This window comes from Podarcis gaigeae (assembly GCF_964106915.1).
Source record: "Podarcis gaigeae genome assembly, chromosome: 4".
Classification (NCBI taxonomy): Eukaryota; Metazoa; Chordata; class Lepidosauria; order Squamata; family Lacertidae; genus Podarcis; species Podarcis gaigeae.
The window spans coordinates 95,077,016-95,092,190 of NC_139677.1; the positions used below are offsets into that span (position 1 = coordinate 95,077,016).

At 43.8% G+C, this 15,175-nt stretch overlaps 1 protein-coding gene and 1 long non-coding RNA gene across 30 annotated transcripts in view; one reads left to right on the top strand and one right to left on the bottom strand.

Annotated features, from left to right (window-relative positions):
• DLG2 (discs large MAGUK scaffold protein 2) overlaps positions 1–15,175 on the top strand; it is a 902,142-nt gene that overhangs the window by 504,919 nt on the left and 382,048 nt on the right. The window lies entirely within an intron of this gene.
• On the bottom strand, positions 3,626–4,961 carry LOC310843998. The gene is made up of 2 exons (XR_014563866.1): positions 4,092–4,961; positions 3,626–3,866 (listed from the first exon to the last, which is right to left on the bottom strand). It is a non-coding gene; the product is annotated as an uncharacterized lncRNA (long non-coding RNA).

Here is a 15,175-nt window from a genome sequence, read left to right on the forward strand (position 1 = left end):
GACAATGGAGCAGATTGGTTTTCAGGGTAAAGTCAAACTGTTGGAAGGTTGCAGCGTCTGCTGTGGCTGTAGAGACTGATATGGGAGAGACATGTTTTGTTGCAGCTGGGGCAGAGGAAGGTGTCCGGTTGTGCTGCTGCAGATGCACCAGGGCATTTCTTCTCTCTGAGCTCCTCCCAGCAGCCATTCCTCCTCTGTTCACTGCTATGGATGCAGAACCTGACTGTCTGTCTCCAGGCACTGCGGTTGTCTGCAAGCAATTCTCACACAGCAGGGTTGATGTTGCTAGCCTTTATGTTCCTGTGTTTGCACAGACAGTCCTGTATTCAATCCTGGCTCCTCCAGTTAAAATGATGTGCTAACAGATGACTGGTAGAGCTGCTGACAGAGTGGAAAGTACTAGGCTAGATGAACAAATAGCCTGCCACTTTCTATGACTTTTTGGAACAATCAGCAGGTAATATTATTTAGCTTCATGCCACAAAAAGCTGTTGATTTTGAATATTAAACCACTGTTACTCAGTAGTCGATCAGACTTTTCTTTTTCTCTAGACTTGTTGACAATGCTAACATGCACAGTTACTAAGATGTTGCTGCTGTTCACCCCTTCCTCACAAAATGGGAATGATTCACCTTTGCCTCCGATCCCATATTCTTTAAACGTAACTATTTCAGGCAGCAGATTATAACGTGGTGTTGCAATTTTTCAGGCCGCAGATGTTCCCTTCAAGAAAAACACTTCCAGTGGGACGTGCAGGGAGCAAACTCTTGCAATCAAAACAAAAGTAACCACCCCTAAATCCATGTATACAATTTTGCTGAAAGGCTCTGAATTGTCCCTCAAGTGATAACACTCTCACTAAGCTTATAAGCTCCATAGCTCAGCTACTACTGTGTCTGCAGGCTGCACTGCACTGTTGAACATTTTTCGAAAGAAAAAAATTGCTTCACCAGATATCAGCAGCATCATTTTTTTACTTACAAGGCTGTATTTTTGTGAATGGCACCAATTTCTTTATAATAGCACAGTCATTTAATGGTATGTGCCAGAGGTTTTTTATTTTCTTCCTTACGGGGCTGGAACAATGTAGTGTACGCAGCGGTTTACCTGTTTAGTTAACCTAGATTCTAAAAATGTGAGATGGGTCATCTTTCTTGGCTGTCAGATTGGGAACCCCAACAGGCAAGGATTATAGGTGGGGTCCTCATTGTGTATCCCTCTCCTTTTTTAAGACATTGTATTAAACAGTCTTATGCTATTGTTTACTGCTCTGTTTTCCTGATGTATTATTTCCTGCCCTCGATATATGCATTCCATTGTGCAAGCCACTCAGAGGATTTGGTTGGGCCATATAGTGGTGTAAATAAATATATCTTGAAAATAAGAAAAAAAGAAGTCAGAGTAACTATAAGCTGCTCCCTGACTTCCATCTCTGTAGTGGAGTCTTTTGGCAAAGATTAGAGGGTCAACTTGAGGGAGTATAGCTTAGTGGTAGAGCATACCATTCTACTTTTTCGAACCCGAAACCAGAACACGTGTCTTCTAGGACGCACTCCCGGGCATGTCAGGTGACCCATGCCACACTCTAGCCCAGAGGTTGGCAGGGTTCACTTCAGCAGAGGTCTCTCTGTGGGTCGGATTGTGTGCACTTGTGCGCCCGCGATTTCCAGTGTCTGCGTCTGCGCAGATGCGATTTCCAGTGCTGTGGAAGCGAGTCCGTGTCCTGCACTGCGCATGGGGACTTGCCAAGTGGGCAGCTCTGTTCGGGGGGCGGCTCGTGGACCAGTTAAACAACCCCCTTGGGCCAATTGTGGCCCCTGGACCTTAAGTTGCCGACGCCTGCTCTAGCCCCCAAAAACCACTTTTTGGGGGTTAGAGAGTGGCCCTACAGCATGTGATATTGTGGCACCCAAAATGGCCACTAAGATCTTGCGTGAAAAAAATGGGATGTCCTTTTTTTTTCCTGGGGCACTTGGCAGGTCAGGTAGAGTACATCCTTTTCAGGTGGAAGATCCCAGTTTCCACCACTAGTATCTCAAGTTTAAAAAGGAACGGGTAGCAGGTGACCTGGAAGGCCTCTGCCCCAGGCCCTAGGGCAGGTGTAGCCAATGTGTTGCCCTCAATATGTTGTTGGACTATAATTCCCATCAGCCCCAGCCAATATGGCCAGTGACCAGGAATAGTGGTGATTGTAGTCCAGCAACATCTGGAGATGTTGCCTCCCATGCCCTAGGGAGTTTCTGTCCATCAAAGTAGGTCTTATAGAACTAGATGGACAAACTGTCTGGTATAAGGCAGTATCCAGCATTGCCATTAGTATCTCCTTCCAGTAAGTGGGAGGCGTAAAGCTATAAAGAAATTCACTGTTATTATGGTGGGCAGAGGGTAGTGGAAGCAGGACTGGTGTGCATTGCAGGGAACATGAAACCTGCTTCAAATATCCCTCTCTGTGGGTGTTAGGCATCCAGGGCCACGGATAATAACAGGTTTTGCCATTAACATAGCACTTACTTTCTGCTTAGGAGTTAATGGTATCCATCCATTTGTACGTGCAAAGATAAATGTTCATAAATGAGCTGGAGTTTGTGGTGAGCAGTGCAGTGGCCAAGTTTGCTGTCGATGCCAAATTGGGCAGGGTGGTAAAGAACAAAAAGCGATTCATGTGCTGCTCCGAAAAGGCTCTCTCCAAACTGGGCAAATGGGAATTGAAATGGAAAATGTGTCTCAATGTAAGCCAGTGCATTTGGGTTTTGTGCGGCTTTCTGGCCCCAATGTGCTTCACTTAATGAGTAAGCAATGTTGTTGGCGTCCATCTGTCTTGAGAGACAATGGCTGAAGTCAAACCACTGCATTAGCAGCACTGAAGGGACTTCGCTGGGTGCAAGCCTGGGCAGTGTGTGTGGAGGTCCTGGGCTGCCCAGCTGACAGGACTTCATATAGACACTTGTGGGTCTGATCTGGGATGTTGGAGAATTGGTAGTGTTTTACAGGCTGCATTGATGTTACAATAAGCAGAGTGAGGCAACCCTTTCAAGCAGCTGAATTGAAGTGTCGTGAAAGGACATGGAATTGATAGTGATGGAAGTTATTGTTGTTGTAATTGCCAAGGGAGGGGAGAGGTGCTTGTGGAATCTTCCACCTCACAGCCTTCTCTTAAAGGTAAAGGTAAAGGGACCCCTGACCATTAGGTCCAGTCGTGACCGACTCTAGGGTTGCGGCGCTCATCTCGCTTTATTGGCCGAGGGAGCTGGCGTACAGCTTCCGGGTCATGTAGCCAGCATGACTAAGCCGCTTCTGGCGAACCAGAGCAGTGCACGGAAACGCCGTTTACCTTCCCGCCGGAGCGGTACCTATTTATCTACTTACACTTTGTGCTTTCGAACTGCTAGGTTGGCAGGAGCAGGGACCGAGCAACGGGAGCTCACCCCGTCGTGGGGATTCGAACTGCCAACCTTCTGATCGGCAAGTCCTAGGCTCAGTGGTTTAACCCACGCCGCCACCCGTGTCCCTCACAGCCTTCTCTTACATGCTATATATTTTGGAAAGTTGCTTGTTTGCTTTGCATTTGGACATTTCTTAAGATATTGTAAAATAATAATAATAATTGCATGGTGGTTCCTGGAATCAGGGAGCAGGTTTTGTTTATGTTTGTATAGAACTGGAAAGTGTTTTGAATCAAGGTGGTGGAGTGAAACTTTCAAAACTGCCCTGATTTCCACCACTGATTTCAAAACTGCAATGACTTCCTTCTTTGGTTTCTTAAAGTTCCCAACCAAAACTAAGGACAAGACTTCTCATGGTTCTGTATGTGTTATTCTTTCATAGGTATTGTTTGCCAGTTTCCAAACAATAGCTGTATTAGACCCTAAGAATCTAAAAGGGCTAAAAGACATATAGTTCAGCAAAACAATTTCAAACTTTTCCACCAGGTCAGGAAACCCTAAGCCAAGTAAACACTTGCGTGTAGAACGAGAGAAACAGAATGGATGGGATTTATTTCAAATGGATTTGTGTAGTAAAAAATAGTTACTTCTACAGTAATTTCTCTCCCCCCTGCCCAGGCCAGAATGAAGTACTATATTTAATTTACCTTCCTGTCAGGAACAGTGTGCTATCGTATTTGGCTTCCACTTTAATCCCTAATTAAAGAGGCTTCTGTGATGGATCTCAGATGCTGTAGCAGGTAAGTAGCAATTAAATACATGACTGATTAGCACAGTGGAATGTCTTGGGACCCTCAGTGTGAAAATGGAGCTAGGCTCAGTTGAACAGTTGAAATCAATAGGAGAACGTGCACAAGGTCTCTCCCTCCCTTTCTCTGTTAATTTGACTCCTTTGGGATTGTGGAGGGCAATTTGGATTAATCATCCGCAAAGTCAGAGCAGGATAAAATTCTTCTTCTGTTTTGCCTGTGTGGTGGAAGCGAATGCGTCATCCTTCTAGTTGCATTGCGGTTGTGTTGTACAGTACATGCTTCATGAATGAAAGGAGAAGTAGAGAGGTGATCCAGACTAAAGCAATATAGTGCATGTTGAAATATAGAAATAGTTCAAGCCATAGCAGGAAACCATGTGAATCAGCCAGGTTTTGATTTGAGCTTGCATGCCCTCTCCTTCTTTTTTTGCTGCTGGTTTTGGGAGGAAGTGATTTGGAAAAATCCGCCATTAGTTTTAAACAAGCCACAGTTCCCTGTTGAATCCAGACTTTGGGAACTGTGATTTGTTTAAATGCTGCTTGATAAGTGTGGGATGTAAAGGTGCAGGTGAAGCGCAACGTTCTGACAGAGGACTAACGGCCTCCGTGTTCTAACCGGTTGCTGTGACAACCAGTTTGTCGGTTGCTGGTAGTTTTGAAGGATAACTGCTCAGCTGCAGTCACCTCAGGAACAACTTCCCTCTGGTATAGTTTATTTGCTTGTTATGTAACCTAAGCCTGCCTTCAGGTACAGTTCTGTTAACCTGAATGAATCTGAGAGTAAAATAGTTTTATATTAACATGATAACAGATTCGTGTGTGTATTCTTTAAGAGGGATTCAAAGGGATCTTTAACCAGGAAGGCATTTTTATTAGTAGAACTTAGACGAGTCAGCAACAAGCTGATTGCTGCATAAACTTATACAGTGGTACCTCAGGTTACATACGCTTCAGGTTACAGACTCCGCTAACCCAGAAATAGTGCTTCAGGTTAAGAACTTTGCTTCAGGATGAGAACAGAAATCGGGCTTCGGCAGTGGCGCAGCAGCAGGAGGCCCCATTAGCTAAAGTGGTGTTTCAGGTTAAGAACAGTTTCAGGTTAAGTACAGACCTCCGGAACGAATTAAGTACTTAACCTGAGGTACCACTGTAAAGGGGATTGTTTAACTCTGCTAAAGTAAACCTTCCCACAATAAGAACAAGCCAGGATCAATCTATTTTTTTTAAAAATAATTTTTTATTGATTTTCCAATTTTATCGACACAACAACACTAAATAATACATACAACAACAGACACACACAAAAAACATAAATCCTACTTTCTTAACCTCCTTTTCGTAAGCCTCTTTTCTCGGACTTCCCCATACCTTCCCCTTTTTGCATCCTAGTTTCACAATTTTTCAGCAACTCTTTTAGCCAATTAAAATTTAAACTTATTCTCCTTTTCAATATCACATTAAATCAAAAAGAATAAATATAGCTGTAATTATACATCTTCCTTTCCCTTCACACTTTAACACTCCTCAATTTTATAGCGATTTTTAAGATATACTTTAAACTTCTTCCAATCTTCCTCCACAGTTTCTTTCTCCTGGTCGCGGATTCTGCCGGTCATTTCTGCCAGTCCCATAAAGTCGATCACTTTCGCCTGCCATTCTTCCAGCGTGGGTAGCTCTTGTATCTTCCAATACTTTGCTAGTAGAATCCTTGCTGCCGTTGTGGCATACATAAAAAAGATCTTGTCCCTCCTTGGCACCAGTTGGCCCACCATACCCAAAAGAAATGCCTCTGGTTTCTTATGAAAAGTACATTTAAGTACTTTCTTAATTTCATTATAAATCATTTCCCAGAAAGCTTTAATCTTCGGGCAGGTCCACCAAAGGTGAAAGAAGGTACCTTCAGTCTCATTATATTTCCAGCATTTATTATTGGGCAAATGATAAATCTTAGCAAGATTTAAGAAGCCAGGATCAATCTAGCTTCAGATCCAGATATGCTCTGAAACCATAATTAAATACAGTCATACCTCATGTTACGTTTGCTTCATGATACGTTTTTTCAGGTTGCGTCCCACGGCGACCCGGAAGTACCGGAAAGGGTTACTTCCGGGTTTTGCCACTCGCGGATGCGCAAACGCACAAAATGATGTCATGCGCATGTGCAAAAGTGGCGAATTGTGACCTGTCCGTGCACAGATGTGCCACTGCGGGTTGCGTTCTATTCATGTTGTGAATGGGCCTCCAAAACGGATCCCATTTGCAACCAGAAGTACCACTGTACAAGAGATGGGCGAACAAACCCCCAAATGAACTCTCCCTTGGAGACCCAAATAAACCAATTAGTTTTTGGAAACAATCTTGAAACAAATTAAATTCCTTCCAGTAGCACCTTAAAGACCAACTAAGTTAGTTCTTGGTATGAGCTTTCGTGTGCATGCACACTTCTTCAGATAGTGTGCATGCACATGAAAGCTCATACCAAGAACTAACTTAGTTGGTCTTTAAGGTGCTACTGGAAGGAATTTTTTTTGTTTTGACTATGGCAGACCAACACGGCTACCTATCTGTAATTGAAACAAATTGTTCGTTTCCTACGCCAATCCCGGGGTCTTAGGGATTCAACACCACCTTCCTATCAACTACCCAAATACCCTCCCTATCAATCCCTTTCTTTAACTTCTAACAGGGTTGGCAATGGTGGCAACCTTAGAGAGCAGGAAGAAGGAAGAATTTTTCTCCCTTTGCCTTTCCTCTCTGCCCTTGTTGTCCTGATGTGCTTTGCCCTATGGCAGGACTGACTGACAGAGCAGTAGCACTAGGAGTTTGAGTCTTCTCAGCGGCCACTACTATTGTGCATGATGGAGTAAAAGGGAAAAAAAGGCCTTCAACCTGCAATCTGTACCACCATCCTCACTGGAAAGTAGGAAAAGAGAAGAGTAGGGAGGATGCTGGGAAGCTCAAACTAGAAGGAGCCCTTTTCTGAGTCAGATATTGTTCTGAGCTGCCGCATAGATTGCAAAGAGAATTCGGAGGATGTGTGTGGTGATCTTTGAAATATTGACTTTCCTTTGGAGAATGCTTTCAGGAACATCAAAAGTTTGTTTCCAAGCCAGTAGTCCTGCAGTAGTCCAAGCCATTAGAAAGTAATCCTGCAGCACCCATAGTTTAAGCAAACTGCAGTTCCCTGAGTTTGGATGTTACATGGAACTGTTGAGCTTCCACACTCCTCTTTCTGGTATATGAAAGAGGAGAAGAATAGGGAGCACAAGGTTTGCTGTGACTCACACAGTAGGAAATCATAGTTTATTGTTGCTGTGTGAACTAAGTCATAGAGTTAGATCTAAGTCATAGAGTGAGAGCCAGTGTGGTGTAGTGCAGTGTTTCCCAACCTTGTGCCTCCAGCTGTTTTTGAACTACAACTCCCATCATCCCTGACTAGCAAGACCAGTGGCAAGGGATGATGGGAATTGTAGTCCAAAAACAGCTGGAGGCACAAGGTTGGGAAACACTGGTGTAGTGGTTAAGAGCAGTAGTCTCGTAATCTGGGGAACCGGGTTCGCTTCCCCGCTCCTCCACATGCAGCTGCTGGGTGACCTTGGGCTAGTCACACTTCTTTGAAGTCTCTCAGCCCCACTCACCTCACAGAGTGCTTGTTGTGGGGGAGGAAGGGAAAGGAGAATGTTAGCCGCTTTGAGACTCCTTTGGGTAGTGATAAAGCGGGATATCAAATCCAAACTCCTCTTCATCTGTCAAAGACATTTGTAGCTTCCCAGTTAAGTTCATTTCTGTCTCTTATTTCCTAACACACCTAAATTGGAAAGAAGTCATTTTCCAATAGAACTGAATTTGTGAAGGAAACGTGAATTACCTTGGAAGTACTTTGCGAAAATGTGAAATACTTTGGAAGATTATTATTTTTTGCATGGAGATGTGAGTTAAAATTTACCAAGAAATCTTTTCAAATCCTCTCTGATTCATTTCTGCTCTTGTTCTGTTAAAATGTAGCAATTGCAGTATATTTAAAAGATTACACATTTTGAAATGCTTCACCCACACAATCAAGTGGTCCAAAAACTTCTTTTTCAAATGAGTTGTAATAATGAATGATGATGGTCCTTGACAGTCCTGAACTGGAGCTAAATGAAATGTGAGGAAAGATGGTTGATTTTAACTCTGGGAAAGAGGAAGAAGTTGAGTCACTGTAGATGTTTTAATACTGTCAATCTACAGAGTTCTGCAGCATCTTTGAAAATGTCCATGAAGTCATGGACTCCTAGAATTGTAGAGTTGGAAGGGACCATGAGGGTCATCTAGTCCAACCCCCTCCAAGGCAGGAATCAGAGCTAAAGAATCCCTGAGCAGAAGGCCATCCAACCGCTGTTTAAAAACCTCCAAGGAAGGAGAGTCCACCTGTGGGAGTCATAAAGCCATGGCAGAGGCTTGTATTGTGCCTCCTGACCTGTGCGACCAGCACTCTGTGCCTGGCAGCGTATAGAATGTATTGACCTTATAGGGAGTTGTGTTTCCTCTGGGCAGTGATCACCTTATATGGTGATGGGAGTGTTAAACCATTACCAGGCGATGTAACGTGAGACATTGCCAGATGACCATGCTGGCTGAGAGGGACAAAGGATAATAAAAGTTACCGGAGAAGAGGGAAGTCGAAGGAGCTGCCCCTCCATCCTGAAAATACTTGCTGCCTCTTTGTGTCTTTTTTTCTATGCTATGCTAAGCACCATCTCATGACAGCTGGTCTTCCGTCATCCACCACCTTCCAATAGCCACTCTATAAACCTCAAGTAGTTTCCAGTGGTGTTTCTTGGCTCATGGTATATCTTCCATCAGCAGAACAGGGAGGGAAGCAATTTTATGTGATTCTCCTTGCAGCCCCTGTGCTCTAATAAATCTGCTTTGTTTGGTCCCACAACCCTCTGGAGCAGATTTAGGGGGGGACTGCAAGGTGGAGGGTGAATTGCTGAAAATTGCTTCCCTCTTCGAGTAACCTGCTGGACACAACTAAGGATGTAGCAAGGTGGTGATTTATATTCCAACCCATGTTGGTCACATGTAGTACCGTTTCCATTCTGCTGCAGTTCAGATTCCAACAAAGAGGTTACTTGGCTTCCTTGTCTGCTGTAGTGGAATTTTACATAAATACAGTGGTACCTCAGGTTACAGATGCTTCAGGTTACAGACTCCGCTAACCCAGAAATAGTACCTCGGATTAAGAACTTTACTTCAGGATGAGAACAGAAATCGTGTGGTGGCAGTGCAGCGGCAGTGGGAGGCCCCATTAGCTAAAGTGGTATCTCAGGTTAAGAACAGTTTCAGGTTAAGAACGGACCTCCGGAATGAATTAAGTTCTTAACCCGAGGTACCACTGTTATGTTATTATTTTGTTATTCGACACCATTCAACACAAAGGAAATGCAGTGCAAATAGCAGTGCTGGGGTGAGTAATCAATCATATATTGCTGGTGGAGTGAAAGCAGCACCAATTGTGAATGCCAATCTTATTCATTGGAATAATTGTCATTCCAGACATGGGATGGACAAGAGGACACTGGCAATTTCAATGCCCATTTTCATCAGAATTCTCCAGCATCCCTAGACACAAACTGGCATTCCCCATTGAGATGTAGGAAAAATGTCTTGTATGATGTGGTCCTAATTTTTCAGTCCAAAGTTGCTTGGTAGAAGTGTACACAGAGTGCTAGGATTGCGAGTACTTTGTGCTAATGAGGGACGAAGCAAATTGCTGGTTCCTGTTTGGATGCTTGAAAGGAAGACTTCTTCTTCTGTCTTCTTCCTTGTGCACAAGTTCAGCAGATGGCTACATGCTGTGGTCAAGAGCAGGAAAGGGACAAGGAGAACGTGACTGCTTCTTTAAAAAAGAGAAAAGAATACTGTATCTCTTTCCGAATTGGCAGACACATCTGTTGTCTATGCCTCTAAATAAATGGTAACTTTATTGCAGGGAGAGGAAAGGGACATCATTGCACTGCTTAAGTTAGTCGCACTTAGTTCCTGTAGTAATCAATTGGAGGTAAATTTAGTCACGACTAAGGTGCATTCCAGGGGATGCAGGTGGCACTGTGGGTTAAAGCCTCAGCGCCTAGGACTTGCCGATCGAAAGGTCGGCGGTTCGAATCCCTGCGGCGGGGTGCGCTCCCGCTGCTCGGTCCCAGCGCCTGCCAACCTAGCAGTTTGAAAGCACTCCCAGGTGCAAGTAGATAAATAGGGACCGCTTACCAGCGGGAAGGTAAACGGTGTTTCCGTGTGCGGCTCTGGCTCGCCAGATGCAGCTTTGTCACACTGGCCACGTGACCCAGAAGTGTCTCCGGACAGCGCTGGCCCCTGGCCTCTTGAGTGAGATGGGCGCACAACCCCAGAGTCTGTCAAGACTGGCCCGTACGGGCAGGGGTACCTTTACCTTTACCTTTAAGGTGCATTCAGATGTGGTTACTGTTGTGTTAGTTTTTCCTGGTGTTTCTTTCCTGTTTCCCAATGTTCCATTCACGCTGCAGTATCTGTTGTGTTACGGAACTGTAGCTTTTTGACCAATATACCAGCATGCCACATTGAATTTTGTTCGCACCAATGGGCATGGTGTGGCACAACAGATGTCATTGGACAACACTGCTAATTCTCCACCCTTTCCTCACTTGTGTGCTTCTGTTTCCCCATGATAACAGCAAACAGGGGTACCAACTTGAATAAAATATTGGGGGGGGGATAAGCCCCACCCTGCATAATGAATCACATGATGCGGTGTGCACACACCTTTGAATGGCATTGCCCATCTACTTTTGGGGGTCCCAGCCCCCTCAAATATTTTATTGAGGGGCTGAAAGGACCTTGGCCCCTAGAAGTTGGCTTCTATGTCAGCAGGAAAGAACCATATACCAGGATACCACCCCAAATTTTGTGGCATTGCTCCTCTGATTTTATGGGTTAAGGATGCTGCAAACAGATATGTTCTGGAATCAAATAACACCGAAATGAGCACTAAACATGCATTATATTCAGCTAGTTTTTTTGGAAGTGGCTTTTACATCATTTGAAAGCTCAAATACAAGCAGGAATTAACAGTTCTGTTAATGCATCCTGAATCCCATTCATTTCAATGGGAACTAACCTAGGGTGGATCCAACCAATTGCATCTCCCGCTTTCATTCTGTAACCTAGAAAGTCTCACCACCAGAGAGCCCATCATTCGGTCCCAAAGGCTCCCAGTTTGAAGCAGGGTATCCCTGATGCTGTCCTATATGTTTCAAAATGTGGCGTTCCTTGTGGGTGTTGTAGTGGAAGGAGCACAGTTATTTATGCATCCATTATTCCGTAGCACTTAGAAAGCAGCAACTTTTCCTCATAAATCAGAAATATATTCAATAGCCTGTCTGCCTCCCCACAGTAAAGCACTGTATTGCTCAGTGTGTGGCCTCATAAAATGTTTCTCTGCAAATATGCACCCTCCCTGGTGAGGTTTGGACCAGCTGTTTTTGGAGACCAGATGAGCAGTTCTGCTCAGCTGCATGCTAATTAAAGCTGAGACTTTATTGAATTTTTGCATTTCAAGCCCTGGATGGATAATGCCTACTCTCTGCACCAGCATTTGAGCACTGATAAGGGGTGTGTATGACCTATATCAGGCTTGGTCTTCCATTTCCATGTGAGAAACTGGAGCAGCTCTCAAATCGTGCTCTCCGAGTTGTGGCAAACTAACACACACACAGATGAATGAAAGTGTCAGTGAGAGAGAATGGGAGTTTGGAAACTTGGTCCAAGAGCAGAAATTTGCTAATTCAAACTCTTCCTTGGCATTTCCCCCCCCCTCAAAGTGTGTTGCTCTTCCTCCAAAAATCATTTTTATACAATGAAATATAGCAGGTACTGGCAACATGATCAACCAATTCAGGATCCAGCAAGGATGCATTTAGTCAAACAACAAATCTGTCAGCAAATCTATTGACAAATCCTTCCAATAATCTAGTACAGGGTTTGGGGAACTTCTGGTCTCCCAGCTTTGCAATTCTGGGCTGCATCAATAGGAGTATAGCATCTAGATCAAGGGAAGTAATAGTGCTACTGTATTCTGCTCTGGTCAGACCTCACCTGGAGTACTGTGTCCAGTTCTGGGCACCCCAGTTCAAGAAGGACACTGACAAACTGGAACGTGTCCAGAGGAGGGCAACCAAAATGGTCAAAGGCCTGGAAACAATGCCTTATGAGGAACGGCTAAGGGAGCTGGGCATGTTTAGCCTGGAGAAGAGGAGGTTAAGGGGTGATATGATAGCCATGTTCAAATATATAAAAGGATGTCACATAGAGGAGGGAGAAAGGTTGTTTTCTGCTGCTCCAGAGAAGCGGACACGGAGCAATGGATCCAAACTACAAGAAAGAAGATTCCACCTAAACATTAGGAAGAACTTCCTGACAGTAAGAGCTGTTCAACAGTGGAATTTGCTGCCAAGTAGTGTGGTGGAGTCTCCATCTTTGGAGGTCTTTAAGCAGAGGCTTGACAACCATATGTCAGGAGTGCTCTGATGGTGTTTCCTGCTTGGCAGGGGGTTGGACTCGATGGCCCTTGTGGTCTCTTCCAACTCTATGATTCTATGAATCCAACAACATATTGAAACCAGGGGTTCTCCATCTTTGTTCTACGATGCCGGCATCAGTGTAACCTCCTGTGTCTGCTTGATCGTATATTGCATGGGGCTTGTAGTTCATGCATTCGAATGTACTATGTGTGATTATTGGAGTTTAAAATTGTACCCAACCCCTTGGTTTTTTAAAATAAATGGGTCTGAGCATAGACAAGAACCACAATGTGCTATAAAACTTCCCAGGGGACAATCCTGAAGCCCTTCGTTGCAGCGAATCACATTAAAATCAATGAGATAAATTCTCCCGGTGGAGAACTGACCATTATTTTGTAAGCTGGAACGGCTTAAGATCATTAAAGTCAACTTGTGCCTGCTCCATTAACTTAACTCCAGCAAAATTACTGCAAGAATGACTGCACCCCATTGTATCAATCAAACCCAGTTCTTACTACTAATATAATGTACATGAAGAGCATATGGGACTATAAACAGCTTAACAGCAGCATTCATTAGAAAGTATGTGTGGTTTTATAACCATAATTAAAACAATAGATACGTTGGACACCTGTTTAAACCAGAACGATGTTTTCAATAACACTCTGATATTATACTTGGTTGCCATTCCCAGCGCTGCTTAATCCACGTAAATCAAGCAGAACTTGGAAGCAGAGGAGCTAACTGTAAATCAAATGACTGCATGTCAGACTTACAAATCCACTTTAATTTTTGTCTCTTATATGGGACATGAAGTATTTGATGATCAGCCTTTATTGCAAATGGGTTGTTGCTTGAAATATAGCCTAATTCTTCCAACGGGAAGGAACTATACGTGATCGTTCAGGAATTAGCTGAGACCCATAGAATCTAGTACTGTAGTCTTTGTGTTCTTACAGCTATTTTGAGTTTAATAAACATTTCACATTTGTCATCTCAAGAATTCATGCAGTAACATGCAAAGTAGGTAAGAATTGTTGTTGTTGTTATGCCAAGCTTAATTTTGTGAGTTTCAGTGTTTATGTCAAAATTTGTTCTATTCTCAGAATTTGGTAAGTGGCTTGACTTATTTCCAATCCAGTTCAAATCTGACTCCCATGAGGGCAAATATATACATTTATGTACTATGTGTTGGAATTGCAACAGCAGGGATTGTTCAATTTGTAACTTAAGGGTTAATTCTCTTCATAGTATTAGTCCAAGGGCGTGCATGTGGAGGTGTTGCTTAGCAACCAGTGAGATTGGATTTATCTCTGGTGAGGTAGCACATGCTCTGATTGGCCGTATCGTTCTGAGGCAGTTTCCCTACATTTGTTTTTCGCTGCATGTTTTCCTGCTATGTACAAGGCCTGAACTAAGAAAAATATCACCTCTCCATTTATTTTTCCTCAAATAAAACATGTTCAGTTTGCTTGATAAAATGTTATCAGGATTTATTTTCTTTCTGGATTCCATCTGTGTTTTTAAGTGACTTTGCTGACATAGTGCTCCTGGAAACAATGCTATGCGATCCTTTACAATAATTTCCAGAGACATTTCTTCCAGCTCCACTTTGAAACTTGGAGGTGGCACTACACTTTCTAGCTGCTCTGTAAAAGCTTTTACTAAAATAAGTAAATAATAATAATAATAAAGTTAGAGAAGAAGCTCTTAGAACAGCTTCATATTACAAATATATTATAGCAATCCAGCCTGCCTCAGTCTGGTGTTCTGCAGATGTTTTCAACTACAGGTCCCATCAGCCCCAACCAGCATGGTAAGGGAAGATGGGACTTGGAGTCCAACAACATCTGGAGGGCACCAAGTTTTGAAATGCTGCTGTAAGCTAAGTAAAGGTAAAGGGACCCCTGACCATTAGGTCCAGTCGTGACCGACTCTGGGGTTGCGGTGCTCATTTCGCTTTATTGGCCGAGGGAGCCGGCATACAGCTTCCGGGTCATGTGGCCAGCATGACTAAGCCACTTCTGGCAAACCAGAGCAGCGCACGGAAACACTGTTTACCTTTCCGCCAAAGTGGTACCTATTTATCTACTTGCGCTTTGAGGTGCTTTCGAACTGCTAGGTTGGCAGGAGTAGGGACCGAGCAACGGGAGCTCACCCCGTCGCGGGGATTCGAACCACCGACCTTCTGATCAGCAAGACCTAGGCTCTGTGATTTAACCCACAGTGCAAGAAGTCCCCTCCCAGATATCCACCCCCCCATCTCTCAGGTGGGTTTTGCCCCTTCCCACTCCTCACAAAACTACTAGGGGGACATTTTGATCAGCCCTATTTCAGTAATGTTGTCAAATGCTAAACACTCATTGACTGTCAGCTCTTGGAAATACAATATCATTGGATATCAAATGCAGGCAATAAATAGAGTATATTCATTTGGCCA